Source organism: Syngnathoides biaculeatus, chromosome 3 (genome assembly GCF_019802595.1).
Source record: "Syngnathoides biaculeatus isolate LvHL_M chromosome 3, ASM1980259v1, whole genome shotgun sequence".
Lineage (NCBI taxonomy): Eukaryota > Metazoa > Chordata > Actinopteri > Syngnathiformes > Syngnathidae > Syngnathoides > Syngnathoides biaculeatus.
The window spans coordinates 4,851,206-4,870,060 of NC_084642.1; the positions used below are offsets into that span (position 1 = coordinate 4,851,206).

The 18,855-nt window shown below is 43.4% G+C and overlaps 1 long non-coding RNA gene across 1 annotated transcript in view; it reads left to right on the plus strand.

Moving 5' to 3' along the window:
- Positions 1-16,755, plus strand: part of LOC133497692 (uncharacterized) — a 184,612-nt gene extending 167,857 nt beyond the window's left edge. Inside the window, exons 5-6 of the long non-coding RNA XR_009794086.1 lie at positions 10,059-10,225; positions 15,519-16,755. This is a non-coding gene — a long non-coding RNA (uncharacterized LOC133497692). The remainder of the gene's footprint in view (positions 1-10,058; positions 10,226-15,518) is intronic.
- The last annotated feature ends 2,100 nt before the right edge of the window (positions 16,756-18,855 follow it).

Consider the following 18,855-nt stretch of genomic DNA (forward strand, 5'->3'; position numbering starts at 1 on the left):
TTTTAAATGCGTGTGTGGTGGTCTCATTCAAGTGGGACAAGTTGACACACACACACACATGCCTGTTATTACTTATCACAGTTTTAATCCCTGTTTACATGGATGTCATGTTCCATAGAGATTGATCAAAGGAAATCACAAGGGAGGGTGTGTAACACAACTTTTAAGGTTGAAGAAAAATCTCTTCTGGGTCGCGGGCTGGACAAAACAAGTTCAACATGGGACGGAATGTTAGAAGACGAAAAGGTCAACCATTTTATCAATCCTAATGGTCGTACAAGTGTATGAATAAGTTAGCTGTGACTAATCAAACCAATGAAAAAGTGAGTCTTCTACCTTTCACGTGTGATTTATGCAATGTTTGCGTGCGCATAAACAGACTCGGGCTTGCTTGCACCAACAGACGTGGAAACTGATCTATTGACCAGGCGTCTGCCAAATTAAAATGCATAAATTGCAGGGCAGTCCGTTTTACGCATTCAGGGAGGAGTATGTTTCAGGAGAATAATTTACCTGAGGCAAATTATGTTGGCTGGTGTCTTGAAATACCGCTTCTGGAAGACAGGTGTAGCTGTGCATAACTATGACTTCAGCAAGACTGGAAGAGTCTTTTCCACTCATGTAAACATCTTCCACATATATCACACGCAACGAAATTTTGGAGCTTCTTAATGAACGAAGGGCTGACTCGAAGCCAGTCAAAAGAAGGAGTTATGCCATATTTCGACATGCCGTGAAATGCTGCTGGCCTCTACAAGAGCAGTTTTTCGATTCTGCTGTCACAAGTATTAAATGCAAAGTTAAGATGAATTGGCACACACTGTACATGTTCAAAAGAAGTTGAGAATCAGAATCAGCTTTAATGGGCAAGTGTGGAAAACACACAATGAATTTTTCTCCGGCAGTCGGTGCTGCCCTGGTACGACGATCAGAACAAAGAACAAGGAACAACATAGCAACAAGAACAAAGAACAAGAAACATTTCTGTTTATAGGAACGATTCCTTATCCGATGGAAGGAGCTGGAAGAGCTGGTGGCCTGGATGTGGAGGGTCTGAAGGGATCCTGCCTGCCCTGGACCTAGTTCACGTTGCGTGCAAGTCCTCGATAGTGTGTAGTGTGGTTCCGGCAATCCGTTCAGCGGTTTTGATTGTTCTTTGCAGTCTGAGTTTGTCCTTTTTTGTGGCGACCCCTAACCAGACTGTGATTGGATGACCGCTGTGTAGAACTGTCCGAGCAGTTCTTGTGACAGCCTGTGCTTCCTCAGAAGAAGTACATCCTTTGCTGGGCATTTTTTGAAGATGGAGTCGATGTTCGTCCCCCACTTCAGGTCCTCTGAGACTGTTATTCCCAAGAACTTGAAGGTCGCAACGTTTGACACAAGACAGTTGGACAGCATCAGGGGCAGGTGTGGTGAAGGTTGCCTCCTGAAGTCCACAATCATCTGCAAAGCCTTTAGAGTATTCAGCACCAGCTTGTGTTGACGACACCAAAGCTCCAGTCTTGCCACTTCCTGTGGATACGCAGGCTCATCGCTGTCTTTCATATGGCCGATGACTGTGGTGTCACCTGCGGCTTTGACAGTCATTGGCGCCATAATATTCTTCGGTCTAGACCAGTTTCACACCTTTTACCAACAGTGTTACCAGATGCTATTTGCTATCTTAGGTAAAGATCGCAATTTTAGTACATGAGGCGCAACACGCCCACCAACAGCATGTACAATGTTTCAGACTGAAAACACAGTTTAGTGCCTGGTGTTTGCGATATCGGCAAATCAGGCCTTTCGTATAACAATTGAGTCAAGTGTTACTGTATGAAATATCCATCCATTTTCTATACTGCCTATCCTAAGAAAGGTCACCTATATCTTCTGATCCCAGGCAAAAGGTGGCCTACACCCCGGAGTGGTCACCAGTCAATCACAGTGCACACACAGAGTCCTATAACCTTTCACACTCTCGCTGATGGGAACTGAACCATCGCTGCCTGCACAGAAGTGGGGAGGGGGGTGACACTGGCCGACCCACAGTATGAAACAAATTGCAAGTCTGTATAATTTGAAGGAGAAGTGAATAGTAGCAAGCCAAAAATGAAACTGGAATTTGTCTAACAACAAACAAGGAAGAGTGTGATAATTGATTGCTGTACTGAGACAGCCTCGTCGCAAACTGTACGTACCATTTACTGCAATACTGAAGCCAATCTTCTCATTGTCGGGTGAAATGAAGTTGCAAGTGCGTGTACGCGACGTGAGACACATGGTTGTGTACCTTCCGGTCGACAACCACCGGCAGAGAAAACGCAAGATGTTTTTCACGTCCCTCAAGGTGGTTGTAAGATCGTTCATAATAACAAGACAATCAAATCAAGGTAAAAGAGGTGACAAATATCCCCGAGCAAATGTTCAAGATGTCTTTTTTTTTTTTTTCGCCTCCTTTTTGATTGACTGCTAAATGCGTCATTGTTTCTTAGTGTTTTTGCGTCCCCGGAAGCCTTCAGCTATTTTGTGAAATTCTGTACATCGTAATTAAGGAGGACTCAGTCAAAGGAGGCGCGATGGGATTTAATAAGAAATATTTGGGAAACTTACTGCTGGTTCGTGAGATAGAACTAAAATGGCGACAGTAGAATTGATGTCATTAATTTTTGTTAGAGTATACAGTTCAACATAAAAGCTACACTACACGGGGAAACACTTTGTGTAAACAGTCTCTCAACCTTAAAGAAGTTTCAAAAGATCTACTCCTCAATAAGAAAATGTTTCATTTCCCATTTTTCCCAAAGCATGTTATTTCCATATGAGCCCTTTTTGTGTCTGCAAGTGTGTTTTTATGGTATCCAAGTGTGTGGTTGGTCAGGCGACGGGCAATTTATAATACATAAGCTCTACTCTGATGCATTTAGTACTCGCTTGCACGAGGTTTACCCGTCTTGCTCCACACGCACCATCGGGGATTAAAATTAAAACATTTAAACATGTTTTTCTTCCGCCCTGCCTCTCTGAGTTCACATTTACAGTGGAAAGGAAATATTAGATATTGTACATTTACTGCAGAAAATGCTTATGTGGTTTGGATCAGAATAAATACATAGCACTCTAATATTGGTCATTTTTGACTCAGTAAACTGCAGTAATATGGGTCATTTTTCGCAAAGTGTGAAGAATATTTTATGACTTCTTGAGTCAAAATTGGCAGAAACCAATGAGCCAATGATAGCCGTGCCGATTCGATGATTTACTCCTTACGTCGCTTTGATGTTCATTTTAACCCAAAATGTATCTGTGACTTGTACAGACTTCTGCCATCGTTTGACGCCATCTTGTGTGCACCTAACATTTTCAGTTGAGTTGACACGATTGCCGGATATTAGGCAGTCATCAGTTTCCCGAAAGGCGCGTTATTGTGGAAGTGAAGTTTTATGTCTCTGGTCGGACGTGTTCCACAAAAAGTTACAGTACTTCCGCACTACCGTCTTATGTGCTGCCCCCCGTTCCGATTTGTAATGTAGGGTAACGGGAATTTCACGTTTCCCCATGCAATATTCATGGAGCTCAATCACAAGTGCCTTCAAAGGCCTAAAAAAAGCTGCATAATTACGACCCGCTAGGCTTTTGAAAGGCACCTTGGGTGGCTGACAACAGTGAACCCCCGGACAGAGAGTTGACGGCAAGACGAACCCCTTAGGAAACGACTCAAAGAAACAGCGCGTTTATTTATATACTTACATTTTACGATTAAATCAAAGCTCTGTATTCACTGTTATTTAGAAAAATCTATTCGATATGGAATACAAATACGTATGAGAGGAAAAACAGGGACCACTGCACAATAGTTGATTGTTGCAAGTCTTCCTATCGGATTCATGTACAGGAATCTAGTTTACACTTTCTATAAAAAAAAAAAAAAGGCAGCTTGAAGAGTTGTAGTTGTCACTGCAGATCTGCAGTTTTCCGTCATAGTGTTGAAAATAACAGCAGTTCAAATTGACGAGCAAGATTAATCCACATTTTCAGTATACATTTTTTATTGCGACATGTCAAACAGGTTACTACGGAAGCGTATTGCTGCCACACACACACAAAAAAACGTTGTAATGTAATATGTTTCACGTTATAATGTGAATGTTTCATGTTATAACATGTTTCACGTAATAATGGGGTTAATTACACGTTATAATGTGAAACATTTCAAGTTATAACGTGAAAGGTTTCACATTGTAATGTAATTCATTTCATGTTATAGTGTGGAACTTTGATGTTATAACATAATATGCTCTACGTAATAACGTGATTCGTTTCATGTTTTAACGTAGATTTGTTTCATGTCATAACGTAGAAAATAATTTATAAATAAACTTCACCCCTCTTCACCCTGCCCCCCCAAAAGGCAATTACTTCCGGTTCTACTACATTACTACATGTTCTTGCTCCATGAGGCAATTTTCGGGTACACCACAACTCCGTAAAAAGCTCACAAAATCCATGTTTTGTGCAACACTCAATGAGAGTCCACTTCTCGCTATGTCTTCCTGTATGCCACACTGGAAGGATGTGAGTGACCACAAGGTTGCAACAAGTTGACGCCAACTTTTCAGGTTATAACGTACAATTTATTAGGATATGTTTCATGTTATATTGTGATGAATTACATGTGATAACGTGGTACATTTTACATGAAACATTTCACGTTATAACGTGAAATGAATTATGTTATAACGTGAAATGATTCACGTTATAACAATATTCATGAAGTGATTCACGTTATAACATGTAATCAACCTCATTATAACGTGAAAAATATGTTTTAACATGACACATCCACATTATAACGTGAAAAATATCACGTAATAACGTGATAGCAACCTTTTTTTTTTTTCATTAATTTTTGGTGTGGCAGCAATACTCTTCCGTAAGTTACCAATAGCTGTGGTTGGTTAGTCACATTTGACTGCTATTATTTTGAACACTGCTGTACATAAATGTGTGTGCGCGCGCATGTTTGTGTGTTGAATTACCAATTGTTATTGTGGACCTCAGAACACAATAGTACCCAATGGGATGTTGATCTCGGTGTTCAGCATCCACAGAGATGTGCTTGTCTGCATTGTCCAGTCTCTCAGTTCTCATTCATCCATACTTTCTATTCATTTTGAGGGTTATCCAACATGTATTTTCTAAATATTTCTATCCGTCCATTTAACCATCTTTTCAAGGACATTTGGGCAGGAGACCCAAGCTGATTATTTTTCCCCCACTATTGTCATTGAAGTAATTTTTTTTAGGATTTTTTTTTTTTTTAACAAAGTAAGGTTAAGAATAATAATGATAATAAAATGACTACATAACCAGAAAACTGCATTTTATCATTCAAAGAATGTTTGTCACAGACACATTGCTGCTCATCACCAAAAGAAAAAGAAATCATATATACCGTTCAATGAAACACGCTGCTGGAAATTTTGGAACTGTTTGTCTTACATAAGGTGGAAGGAATTGTGAAAAATTCTAAACGCTAGTCAGTGTTAGTGCAAAACATTCAGGCTTTTGGTTAATAAGCAAAAAAAAATAATAAAAATCAGTCAATAAAATAAAAGTCGGAAAAAAAGTCTACTCGAAGAACTGCAATTTGTTTTGAGTTCATCGATCGGTCCAATTCACAGGTATCAAACCCAAGGCCCAGGCGTCAGATGCGGCCCGTCACATGATTATATGTGGTCCACGAAGGCACATCACGTCTGTCAACTTCAGTCACTGTGATTTGACGGGCGCATATGCTCCCGCGTGCCATCGCACTCGCACATCTGCACGACCGAGCTCGAAAAATCACGCATTTAAAATTTGTTACGAGTAGAAATACGTAGATATTGAAAGACGTTGCTTATTTTTTGTAGTCTTGACCAAAGTTCCCTCGAAGTGAACCACAGCCTGACGTCTTTTTTTTAAAAGACTGAACGAGCTGCTGGTCAGCCTACTTCTACTTCCTAGTTTACCTGACACCGCCCCCCTCCGCTCTTAAAGGGGTACACTCATAATTACAAACAGAACACACACCCGTAACTTTATATCTGCGAGCATGAATGACCACACCCGTACATTTTTCAAATGTGAGTGACTGCAACGTCCATGATTCTTGTTAAAATCTGGACGAATATTTGAAATTGTCACATCATAAATGAAAACATTGAGATATTGCAAGCATTTTTATGTGACTAAACATCAACTATAGTTGAATAACCCATTAGCATGGATTTCTGATTCCAAAACTAGTTCATAAATTTGTGTAAATATCATGAGTGAGTTTAAGATTTTTTATGGTTTCAGACCAAACCAAAACATTGAATTTAAATGCGCTTGGTTCATTCCGAACACAGCTACGTATGTCCCATTTCCGTGAGGGTGTGTACACTTGTGAAACCACACTAGCTCATTTGCATTTTTAATTCCCCATTCAAAAAGATATTTTCTTTGGGGGAAAAAAAATCATAATTGGGTTGCACAAGTTGTATCACTAATATCAACAATGGATTCATCTTTGTCTCTTTTTTTTTTTTTTTTGTATATCATAAAAACCTGGCTTTATAAAACCAAGAGAGAAAATCGATGTGCATTGCGGCGTGCGTATGCATTAATCTCCGTGGCGGTGTTGGTCACTATTCTCTGCGGTGTCCGCCGCCGCGTGTCACTTTTTATGATTGATATGGCAATAACCCGTTTACCTGGGTGGCTCGACGTGATGGCGCGCTTGTCCAGAAACTGTGAAATAGTTTCGCGGGTTTGCGTGCACACATCAATACCTGACTGACGCTTTGCTAACGGGCCGCAATCAGTTGGGGAAAAATAAGACAGATAAACGCTAGTATTTGTGATTTTCATTTTTCATGCTGGGGTGCATTATCAGTGCTGATATTTTGTTCGTTTCAACAACAACAGAATAAAAAAAAAAAAAAATCCTCCGTTCAGTCACTTTTCTTCTCTCGTGAATGACATTGATTACAATTTACTTGTTTGTAACAAGAGCTTCAGGGGTCACGTTGTGATTAGTTTTACACCACCGCTCAACCTTCTGTGACCTTGTTGTCATAGTTACGGCTCTTCTGAAAGTGTTTTTTTATAGGGTGGGATTTCCCCCCCCCCCCTTCTTTGATTGTATGAAGGAGAACGAGGGCCACACTGAAAGGGAAAAAAAAAAAAACTCAATGAAATTTGAAACCTTCCCACGTTTACTTATGGAGCAACTCTGTCCCATAGTCAGGAATTGAGGTGCAATAAGAAAAAAGAATGGATTGACTAATATACCGTAATTTCCGGCCTATAAACTGCAACTTTTTTCATACGCTTTCAACTCTGCGGTTTATGCGGCGATGCGGCTAATGTGTGCATTTTTTCTAACGATCGCAAGGGGACACTCTAGTGAAAAATGTAAGAGTGAGATGGAATATATGTGCCGAGGAAGTGGCTTGTACCGGTCCGGCCCTGTTAGCGCTGCGCTAGCGTGTCACTGCTGTGTCTCAGTGATTTTCTTTTATGTTAGCGTGGCACTAGCGTTCGCGTGGCCTTAAACTCTCTGTGTACCGTTTTCTTTGTAAATATCTCGTGGTTGAATTTGGGTTTCAATGTGGGCACTTGCGGCTTTTACACAGCTGCGGCTGATGTATGTACCAAATGGTATTTCCTTTACAAATGTACTGAGTGAGGCTTATAACCAGGTGCGCTCTGTAGGCCGGGAATTACACTGTATTTTCTGTTTTCATTCAAAATAAGTGTCCCCAACCGCCAGGCGTGTGGACCTCAACCAGGACGTACGGAGCAGCTCAACAAAAAAATCATTTTATTGCTCATCAGAGTTGAAAATACATTTTATTTTGAAAATCGGGCTCATCTTCCTGAGCCTCTGTCAAAAACGGTTACTTCAGTCACACGATACGGGAAAAAGTAAGTCGAGAGCTAGCAAAAATGAGTACAATTCTCTTGGGTCTTGCTAGTTGACAGGCATGTGGAAGCCATTCTGCGTATTATGTAGTGATGTAGTGAAGCCATTGAAACTGCTTTGGCAGAAGGAAGATCAAAAAGATTATGCCAAGATGAGACCAGCTCATTAAAGAGACACAACCGCGGGGCTCTTGCTAACTACATTTAGTGTAACGGTAAGGGTTAGTGTGTGTTTTTGTGTTATGTCGTTGAAGCTGTCGATAAACTAAGCAGTTGCGTGCGGCAACCGCAGCAGGGTCGACTTTGCCGAGAGCCTTTGAGGGAGCCTTTGACGCCATCTTATCTTCTCACACAGGGCAAGTTTCAATCAAAGCAAATAGCCTCATGGGATAATTTCCTGCAACCTCCGCCAGCAGCCTCAATACTTTGGATCTATAGAGTCCAGTCATCTGTACTCAAACTCATATTCCCACACAGCAGAAGTGCATGTACCTTTGCAGAGGTCAGAGGGTTTCAATATACTATTGCAAAGTCAATATGAAGGAGTATTAGTAGGGCCGGGGGGAGGGGGGCTAATACTGGAGCAAAATTGGAAGAGCTTTACAGGGTAGGCAGCATTAAATACACATCTCAATACCATAATTCCCGGCCTACAGAGCCCACCTGGTTAGAAGCCTCACCCAGTATTTACAAAGAAAGACGGCACACAGAAAGAGCTAGTGCAGCGCTAACACAAGCGTGGCGCTAATGCTAGCCATTGACAGGGCCGGTTAAAAAAAAAAAAAAAAAAAAAAATTACCGGTAAAAATCATTGATACATGCCAGTAACACAGCAGCAACATGCTAGCACAGTGCTAGCGCAGCACTAACATGGCCGGTAAAAGTCAACTCCTCGGCAAACATATACATACATATCTTGTATTAAAAAAAAAATTACCCGTAAAAATGATTCAGACACGCCATTGACAGTAGCAACATGCTCGCACAGTGCAGCACTAACACGGCCGGTAAAAGTCACTTCCTCAGCACATATATTCCGGTCTCACTCTTACCTTTTCCGCTCGAGTGCCCCCTTGCGGCCGTTAGAGAAAAAAATGCACAAATTAGCCTCATAAACCGCAGGGTTGAAAGCGTGTGGAAAAAAGTCGCGGCTTGTCGGCCGGAAATGACGGCATTTACTGACGACGTACCTTTCACGTCACACAAATCTGAATCATTACGTAAAAATTGCCATGAAGCTATTTACTGTAAATTCATCTTGGATTTCATCCAATTCATTTTTGTTTCCCTGGATCTGGCAGAAAAGTGATTGACGACCACTGACCTGCACGGAAAACATGACAAAAACTGCGCTATTAATCAGAATAAGGGAAAAAGTCAATTCCTGGAGCGCATTGATCCCGTTAACTACGTCTGAATTTCCACCTAGTCTATTTTTTTTTTAATCATCTCCCCTGTTGGAATTCAAATTGCAGTCGGCGTTCCGTCGCCCGCCCAAGCAAATTATCCCCCGCGACGTCATCTTTTTCAACTAACAATTGACGTTTGGCGGTAGAGAAGAATGCTGAAGTCATCATTGGAGTCATTTCCTCAAATCCTTCATGGCGGAGAGCCACATTCGTTCGAAAGCAAAATGTACGCATAACTTTATGACACACCTGGAAAATGTTTGTGGGTGTCATTTCAAAGTGTAACAAACGAGAACATAATCCTCATTGCCGAGTGAGCGAGACGGCCTTTGTGTTGTGTGTCCTTGAAACATCTTCCACAGATGCATTTCGTGTGCAGTGTACTCACTAAATATCTCGAGTCTTAATGATCAAGTTTTCTGGGTGATAAGAGAAAGCAATCAGACGCTCAAAAGTTGGACGTGTGTGAAATTGACCTCCCGTCACTCGAGCATTAAATTAAAGGAGGAGAGGAAAATTGTCCTCATAATCATTTTGTGCAGCCGATGATCTTTTTGTCAGAAGAAGACGGTTTTTATATTTTAATTGAACTATATTTTCCCAAACTTTTGAATAAGATCATTACAAACTGAGAAGGTTGAAATGACCTTCATTTTCTTTTTTTTAAATAAGAAATTATATATGTACTGTATGTATTTTTTTTGTCTTGTTTTTTAGGCCTTCAACGTAGCAATCGCACTGGTTAGCACATCCGCCTCACATTTCTGAGGACCGAGGTTCAAATCCCGCCCTCGCATCTGTGGGGTTTCCATGGTCTCCCCGTGGCTGCGTGGCTTTTCTCCGGGCACTCCGATTTCCTCCCTCATCCCGAAGAAACGTGCACGGTAGGTTGACTGTCGACTCTAAAGTGCCCGTCGGTGTGAAGCTAAGGGCAAACGGTTGTTAATTTCCAGTATGTGTGCCCTGCGATCGGCTCACGTCCAGTTCAGGGCGCACCCTGCTCGAGTCCGCCGGGATATGCTCCAAGCATGCCCGCAAACTTAGTGAGGACAAGCGGCAAAAGAAAATAGATGGATGAATTGAACATCGGCTGCACGGGCAGATACGTTCGGCTGCGGCGTTTCGAAACCGCACAGCCGCTGGCGCCGATCCAGTTGGCTCCTGTCTTTGCACAATCATCGAGTTCATCCGTCCATTTTCTCGCTTTTATCCTGTTCGGTGTCATGGGTGAGCTGCGGTTTAGCGCTGCTGACTTTTGGGGAGAGGCAGAGCACATCCCGGACTGCTTGCCAGTCAAAACAAGGGACATATAAACAACTATTCACGCTCATGTCACCGCTGCGGTGTTCAATTCATGTGACGTGCGTGTTTTTCAAAACAGGGAGTACCCAGACAGGAAGCCATGCAAGCGCGACGGGAACATTTCTGTTATTCTGTGTAAAAAGGTTTCAACGGTCTGCATGGTGTCCCCCACATTGCACACTTGAAATAACCACTCAAGGCATTAACAAGCCTCCTGGTCTGCTCGGCAAACAGTCGGGCAATTTTGGAGCAACATTGGCGTAATACATCCTGTGGATTGGCAAACCTTCAAAATAAAAGCACATTAGTATCATAACGGTTTGACTACATTTTTGTTGGACCCACGGAGGCTTATGTGGCAGCCATGTTTAAACTGTTTTGTGCTTTATTGAGAGTGGCTGCGAAAAAAACTGCTAAGAAGCGAGGAAAGTTGGTTGAAAATGTTATTGTACTGCATGCTTTTATTTTAAAGGTATGAATCTTGACAGGTTGACTTGTGCCAATGTTGCCTGAGCGTGACCGCGCGCAGCGGGAGGTTTGTTATTGCCTTGAGTTAATAATAGTTTGCATTGTGGGACACACCTTGAACACACGTCGATTCTGGAGAATGAATCGCCGAGTCCCGCGTTTATTTATTTATGTATTTATCGGGTGGAAAAACAACAAGCTGGTGTACAAAATCTGAGAAAACATTTTGATGTTCAAAACCAAATCACTCGGACAGACAAAAAAAACGAGATAGTAAAACGTGTCGAAGAATATGAAGAATCGCACAGAATTATTAAGGCAATGTAGACAAAAAAAGTGGAGTTGGATGGTTGTCAGAGGAAAGCCGCAAGAACTGTTTATTTGCTTATACAGTGACATTTACAGATGGATTTTGGATTTAATGGACATAATCATGTCTGACTGGAACACAACTCGCCCTCTTGCAAGTGACGAAGTTCATGAGTTCCAGAATTGCCGAGAGCAGTGAACAGCAAAGACTTCATTTCCAGTAACAGACGTTTTTACTTGGGTACTCGTCATTTACGCGTCTCTCAAACATGCTCCGCTGGTTTTGGTACAGTTATTGACAAGCCCTTTACTATGGCATCCGATTGCAAGTGAGATTACGCTGGCAAGTCATGAAAGTGACGCAACTCGCCAAACGTGGCACGACGGTTTTCTCCCACCGGCACGGCGTTATGGTTGCGTTGCACGTGACGTCACGCTTGTTCATCCGGGTACTTGACCGCCATCTTTGCAGAAAAGCAGTCAGCTGTCCATCGTAGTCGTGCCAGATTTTCGGTGCGTCTACGGACGTGGAAACCGCGGGAACGGAGACACTGGGAAGTGATTTTTCCAGCGTTCCAAAGATTAGATCGCATGAAGGAGAAGCTACAATGGAGTTATCGAAAAAAAAAAAAAAAAAAAACGTCAACAAAAGCGGCTTGCAAATATACGACGTGCAGATCTGAACGAAGCTCGAGTACACAAGACGAATCGTTATTTGAAAGTCTGTTCTCATCATTTTGCGAGCGATAAGCACGTGTCCGGATATTCTACTTCACGGAAGTCTTTTAGATCCTTTGTGGAGAGTATACGGGTCGATATTTTCACAGAGTTTGATCTTCTGTACATATCGAGCTTTGGCGACATCGTCGAGTGAATTAAAGTAGGCAGAAAACATCCGCCGCTCGCCGCTTGCACATGAGTCTGTGGATGGTTTAAGTCAACTTGCGTTTATGTACAATAGATTTGGTCTGTATTGGGTGTTTTTAGGCTCAAAAGTGCTTTCAATTTGAACAGACTATTACTCCGTTAAGTCGAGCCTCCACTGTACATTCGTTATTTTGTCTGGAGTTGAAGTAAAACGTAAATTTCAGTGGGTTCCTTTAAAAAGAGTAAAAAGAGTTTCACATTTTTTTAGGCCTGTGAAATGAATGTAGCAGAAAATGAATCATGAATATTCCCCCCCCCCCACCCCCCGCTCTTGAGTAGAGAACTTCAAAACTGGTATTTTTGTCAAAGAGACACAGCCCTTTGAACTTCATCTTTGTGCTGAGGAAAGGAAACAAAATAAATAAAGGTTTTCTTTGTATTGTTTGCAACGAGGAGTGCTTGTTGCGAAAGACCTTGTTGTTGCGTTCATGAGCTTTGGAGGACAAGCGGGGACGCTCCTAACGCTCATCATTTGATTTCTGTCATAACGAATGAAGTAACTGTTCAGGTTGTGCTTGCTTCTTTTTTTTTTTTTGCATTGTACTCTGAATCGCAGTTTCCATTCAGGGACTATCCGCAGTCGTTCTCCACTCCAACCAAAGAGTGTGGGTTTGATTCTTGTCTCTTGTGACTATGTCCAAGTATCCTTGGGCTAAATACTGAACCCTCAGCCGCTCCTGATCCTGCGTCATCAGTAGGCGAGTGAGGAGACTTTGTTAAAGCGCATTAAGTACCTTATGCTAGAAAAGCAGTATGCAAGTGAAAGCCCGTTTATCACTCAGGTAGTTTAGTCACTTTTGTTGTGATAAACCTCGTCTAGATATCATTCGGCCACGCTTATCGACTGCGGATGACATCCCAGATCCCAGAATCTCCAAAACCACCATTTTTCTGGAAACCCGCCCAAGGAACACATGACTTTAATGTTGCGTCGTTCACATAAGAGCAAGCCATTTTCAACGCTTTGGAATAATAAATCATTTATTAAAATAACACGCACGCTGCGTAGTAGAACAGTACCGACACGAACTAATTTGATCACGTTCGCCGCACTCGGTGAGGCAAAGTTCCGACTGCCTCACTTCGAGCTTTTTTCCAGCGTGTTTGTGCAATCAATGAAACTACTTTTATAACACAGCAATATTCAAACACTATACATTATATACAATATCTAGACCTAAAAAAATAGATTTTTTTCCCAAGCAAGCAGTTATTTTTAGGCTATTCCCACAGTAAGTTAGAAAATGGCATGGATGATAATATTATTAGGCTAATGAAACAAGCCCTGAAGGTATTTTGGGTAATCGTCACATTCACGCTACGTTTCCGCACAAACAATATCGACTAAATCGTCATCTCACCAGCTCTCTTTTACCCTGGATTGTTTGTGCACTTTATTTATATGTTACTCTTCGCCCTGAGCCTGTTATTCTTCCATTTTTGGCTTGTAAATAATGAATGTTGTGTGAGTGCGTCAGGATGGAGGTTGGCGCAGAGGCTTGCAGGCATGGCAGCACGAAAGACTAAAAGAAGGAATGAGGCGCAGAGAGCGGCCCACTGACCAAGAGGCTAAGCCAACATTTGGCCACTAGACCAAAAAAAAAAAAAAAAAAGAGAGAGACATTAATTGCCTCTGAGAAAACGGGAAGAAATCAGAGGAGACAGTTGAAAAATTCTGCTATGTGACTACAGTCGGGCAGGGAATGATATGGACTTCAAAAATGTAGAGTTATTCTATCTAGCCCACACTGAAAAGGAGAGGGATGAAAATTAGCCGAAGTAAAACTGAATATATGTGCATGAATGAGAGGGGCGGAGGGGGGGAACAGTGAAGCTCCAGGGAGAAGCGAGAGCGAGGGTGGATGACTTCAAATAATTGGGGTCAACAATCCAGAGCAACGGTGAGTGTGGTAAGGAAGTGAAGAAACGGGTCCAAGCGGGATGGAACAGCTGGCGGAAGGTGTCTGGTGTTCTATGTGACTGAAGAGTCTACGCTAGGATGAAGGGCAAAGTCTATTTAAACAGTGGTGAGGGCGGCCATGATGTACGGATTAGAGACGGTGGCGCTGAAGAAACAACAGGAAGCAGAACTGGAGGTGGCAGAAATGAAGATGTTGAGGTTCTCGCTTGGAGTGAGAAGGTCGGGGAGGATTAGAAACGAGCTCATTAGAGGGACAGCCAAAGTTAGATGTTTTGGAGACGAGGTTGGAGACAGCACATCTGGACAAGACACAAGTAACAAGTAGCACAGGTAGGGAGCTGATTGGTAGATACGAGGGAGAACGGGTGGAAACAAAACCTTAATTAGCAAGACAAGACATTGACATAAGCGACACAGGAAAACATGGTGACATAAACCAAAAACTACATCTGATCTATCAATCAGTCGAATAAAAAAAAAAAAAACATCAACAGGACTAAGAAATAATTAATTATGTACAATGTGCAAAAATACAGAAAGAATTTAAGTCGGAGGTGGGACAGCATCAGGGATCCGCGCTGAGCCCCTACCTGTTTGCGGAATTATATTTAATTCTGAATAAAAGACAAATCAGGCGGCACGGTGGATCAGCTGGTAAAGCGTTGGCCTCACAGTTCTGAGGGCCTGGGTTCAATCCTGGCCCCCCCTGTGTGGAGTTTGCATGCTCTCCTCGTGCCTGCGTGGGTTTTCTCCGGGCACTCCAGTTTCCTCCCACATCCCAAAAACATGGAACATTAATTGGACACTCTAAATTGCCCTCAGGTGCGATTGTGAGTGCGACTGTTTGTCTCGATATGCCCTGCGATTGGCTGGCGACCAGTTCAGGGTATACCCTGCCTCCTGCCCCTTGACAGCTGGGATAGGCTCCAGCACTCCCCGTGACCCTCGTGAGGATAAGTGGCAAAGTAAATGGATGGATTAAAAGACAAATCAAGACATTGGGTTCAGTACGTGTAAAGTTGCACAGGAAATACATATTTAGTGCATTTTTTTTGTTGTTGTTGTAGCTTAAACCAAAGCATGTCTTGGTTCCTTACGTTTAAAATTTCAGCACTAGAATCGACTTTTCGAATCCGATCGTACGTTGGCGCCGACTCTGCAGCAAGAGAAATGCTGCAGAGCCGCCGCTGCAAAGAGGAGGCAGTCTTGGATGTTGAGCTGTTTTTGGCACGAAACCATTTCTCTTCCAGGTATTGATCTTTGGCAAGAAGTTGATAGCTGAGCTGCAACCATCTCGGGAGCTCGGTCCCAGTCTTCCCTCTACTGACGGGCCCAGACTTGCATCATTATCACAGCGCTATGCATTGGCAGTCAGGCTGCACTCTCCCCACTCCCTCACGTCGTGATAAACTACTGACGGGACTGCGGGCCGATAGCTTTTTCGGTATACATCAGCTCCAAAAAGCACATCAATTATTCAACCCCGCAGTGCCTCATTGTAATTACTTTGCATTGATGGGCTGCCAGCCATCACAAGCGCGAGTCAATGAAATCAGCAAGGAGATGCAGAAACTGTACTCGGGTGGCGTTTTCGGCGCAACCCTGTGCGGTTGTCCTTGCAGAAGGCGGCTCGGTTGAAACGCTGGGACGGGAACAAAAGGCTGTACGAAAGCAAGTGAATCAGAAGAAAAAAAACGGGCGTGAGTCACTATGACAGCGGTGATAGATGGTAAGATCACCCAGCGTAATGGAAATAGTCTCTCTCATCATTGCGCATTCATTTTTAATAGGGCTAAATCTTGTGTGTGGCTTGCTTGGCATCCTAATGCCCCACGAGTGCTTAATAGACACAATAAAATGCGGGGTAAATACAAGAAAAAGAAATAAAAGATCAAAAGTCTCGCATAATAGACGTATGTCGACCGACAAACACGGGAAATTTGTCAAAAATCGTGCTCGGAATCAAAAGGCACAAAGTTTAATCATCGCCTTCCTGTTTAGCTTTCACGGAACTCTCCGTGCGTTCGCTTCCTCAAATCCTGCACAATCTGCGGGGAGTTGAGATCGGCGGTTCGTCAGTCCGCGCACGGGCAAGTCGGGGGAGAGCAAACAGTGGGCGAGGAGTCGACGTGACACCGAACCCGCACCGCTCCGCTTTCATCGCACGGGCGGACGTCCGCCCGGCGTGGGAAGGGATACAAAAAGAAATGAAGGTGACTTACCTGTGAGCCAAGGTGATGCGGCTTGATGGAGCTGTAACAAATCTGCAGCCGCGAAGAAAGGCCGAGGGAGGAGAAGGAGACGGGAGTTGCGCAAAAGGCACCGGCTCGACTCTGATTACTGCCTAAGCTATCAATTCTTCAATGCTGCACCGATACCTGTGTTGGGTATCAGTGGCGATACTGTAAATATTCTCCGATAACGTCTGCGCCGTTGTTAACCCGGGCCACGACCGATCCGGTATGGGATTCTTTAGATGAACGCTCATATTTGTTTGGCACAGTTTTTTTTTTTTTTTTTTACGCCGGATGCCCTTCCTGACGCAACCCTCTGCATTTATCCGGACTAGAACGGCCTACAGGTTGCACTGGTTTGGTTTGTACGAAGAGGTGTTGTATTCGGGTGAAAGGCGTCACGTTGAAAATAAAAGTTTTGTGTTTTTAAAGAACATTTGATTGAAATGAAACACAATGTCATCACAATTGCAAAACGTAGCAGCGTCATCAAGTATCGGTACACGGTATCGGCGTGCACTTGCGTTATCGGTGCATGCCTGGCTTCCAGACACCCCCCCGGATGCGTTCCCCGCTGCTATTCTTCATCACCCTTCCCTTGGTCCCCTTGTTTACTCTGCACAATGTCCTCATTATGCGTCCAACACGCACAAAAGATACTCAGTCATCAGCCTTCCCAAGTCACCAAATCATACAGCTGGTGTATTATAACACTATATTCTTTTAGCATTGCTGAATGCCGCTACAGAGGGAAATAATAGCGGCCTCTCCTCCCGGAGCCAGCAGGGACTTCCAGTGTTTTCAAGAGATAAGGAATGTTTGGCTCCAGTCACGCCAGAAACCGGCTGAGACAAATTGATCCCCTCATTCTCTTGGTCACTCGTTAGGAAGCGATCGTATTGCAGAGGACGTCCACTTCAGTCAGCGCAGATCCACTCGGCGATACCCGAGCATTTATTATTATAGCTAATTGGCGCTTTTTTGCTCATCCTCTTATTAATATCGGAGACAAAAAATAACTGAGCATTCTGCCCCGTGGGACTCTTGGAATGCTTTAGAGGCGCTGACATTGTTTTTTTGTTTTTTGTTTTTTTTTCAGCATGCAATTGCAATTTGGCCGTTATTATTATAGGGCGTGTGAGAAAGATGTGCAAGCAAAACCTTTGGAATTTGTGTTTCTTTACCATTTGGCTTTTGCTAAACTATACTTGATTACATTTTGCAGCTAACGACAAAGTGACAATAACCTGCAGCTCGGCAGCAATGAGATGAGTATCAATGAAGCAAGGGTGGAATCTTAAGAGGCTGCCAGAAGCACCTTTTTTCCCTCTCATTGCCCCTGAAACCTTGCATGTCGTCTTCTCTTCAACCCTTTCTCTCCGCTCTAACGTGAACTTTATTCCGCCTAGTTTAATTAGCAGGATAAATCAGCCAGTTTTAGTGGGGGGGGGGGGGGAGCATATTTCCCTTTTCACGAAATCTTAATCCCAGCTACGGTTGTCGAAAGCGTGGCCATTTGTCCCGTAACACGAGCAATATTTCCCTCCCGGGGGCGCGGTGATATATATCGCCTGTAGTATTTATGGAGAGGTCCCCGTTGCAGATGAAAGCAAATGAGCACACATACTGTAGACACAGAGGGAACGGTAAGAAATGCTAATTCAGACACGCAGAAGGGAGGCGTAAATCTAGCCCTCATTGTGAATTCAGCGCGTCGGCTGTATTGTGCGGCGGTGAGCCCCTTTATTCAATTGTGGCGCCATCCATCCTTGCCGTGGCAGGAAGAAGGCACGTACGGGGAGCTCCCTCGGCAACCTCACAGCCACTCCAACACATCAACCCATTGCGGAGGGCGACTAAGACTCATTAGGATACTAAAGGTCTGATACAAATCTCAAAAGGGTCATTATGGGCAGTTACGCTATGACAAAGTATCCCTTTTGGCACTCCTGGGGGGTGGGCGGGGGTGGGGGAGTATGGCTTTAATGTGTACTCGATTCGTTCGTTGTCTGTCGTTAAAAACGCCACAATACTTCTGAAAGAAAGCAGAGAATAACAACAGTAGAAGCCGACTGATCGACAGGAACCTTCACATGTTATCCTTGCCACTCATCCAATGAGAAATGGGATATTTCCGCTCTATGGCCTCACTAGGTAGAAAGAGTGTGAGAGTAAATACTTTGTCTGATGTCTCGCGTGACCACATCAGAGGGACGAGTTATCCACCGTATGCCTGCTTCAACCAGGTGTGTGTAAAGGTACGCAGAAATCTTTCCTGGAGGGTCTTCGAAGTCACTGATCCCCTGGCAGTCTCCAAATAATCCATCGTTGAGCGTGTCCAGAGAGGCACGTT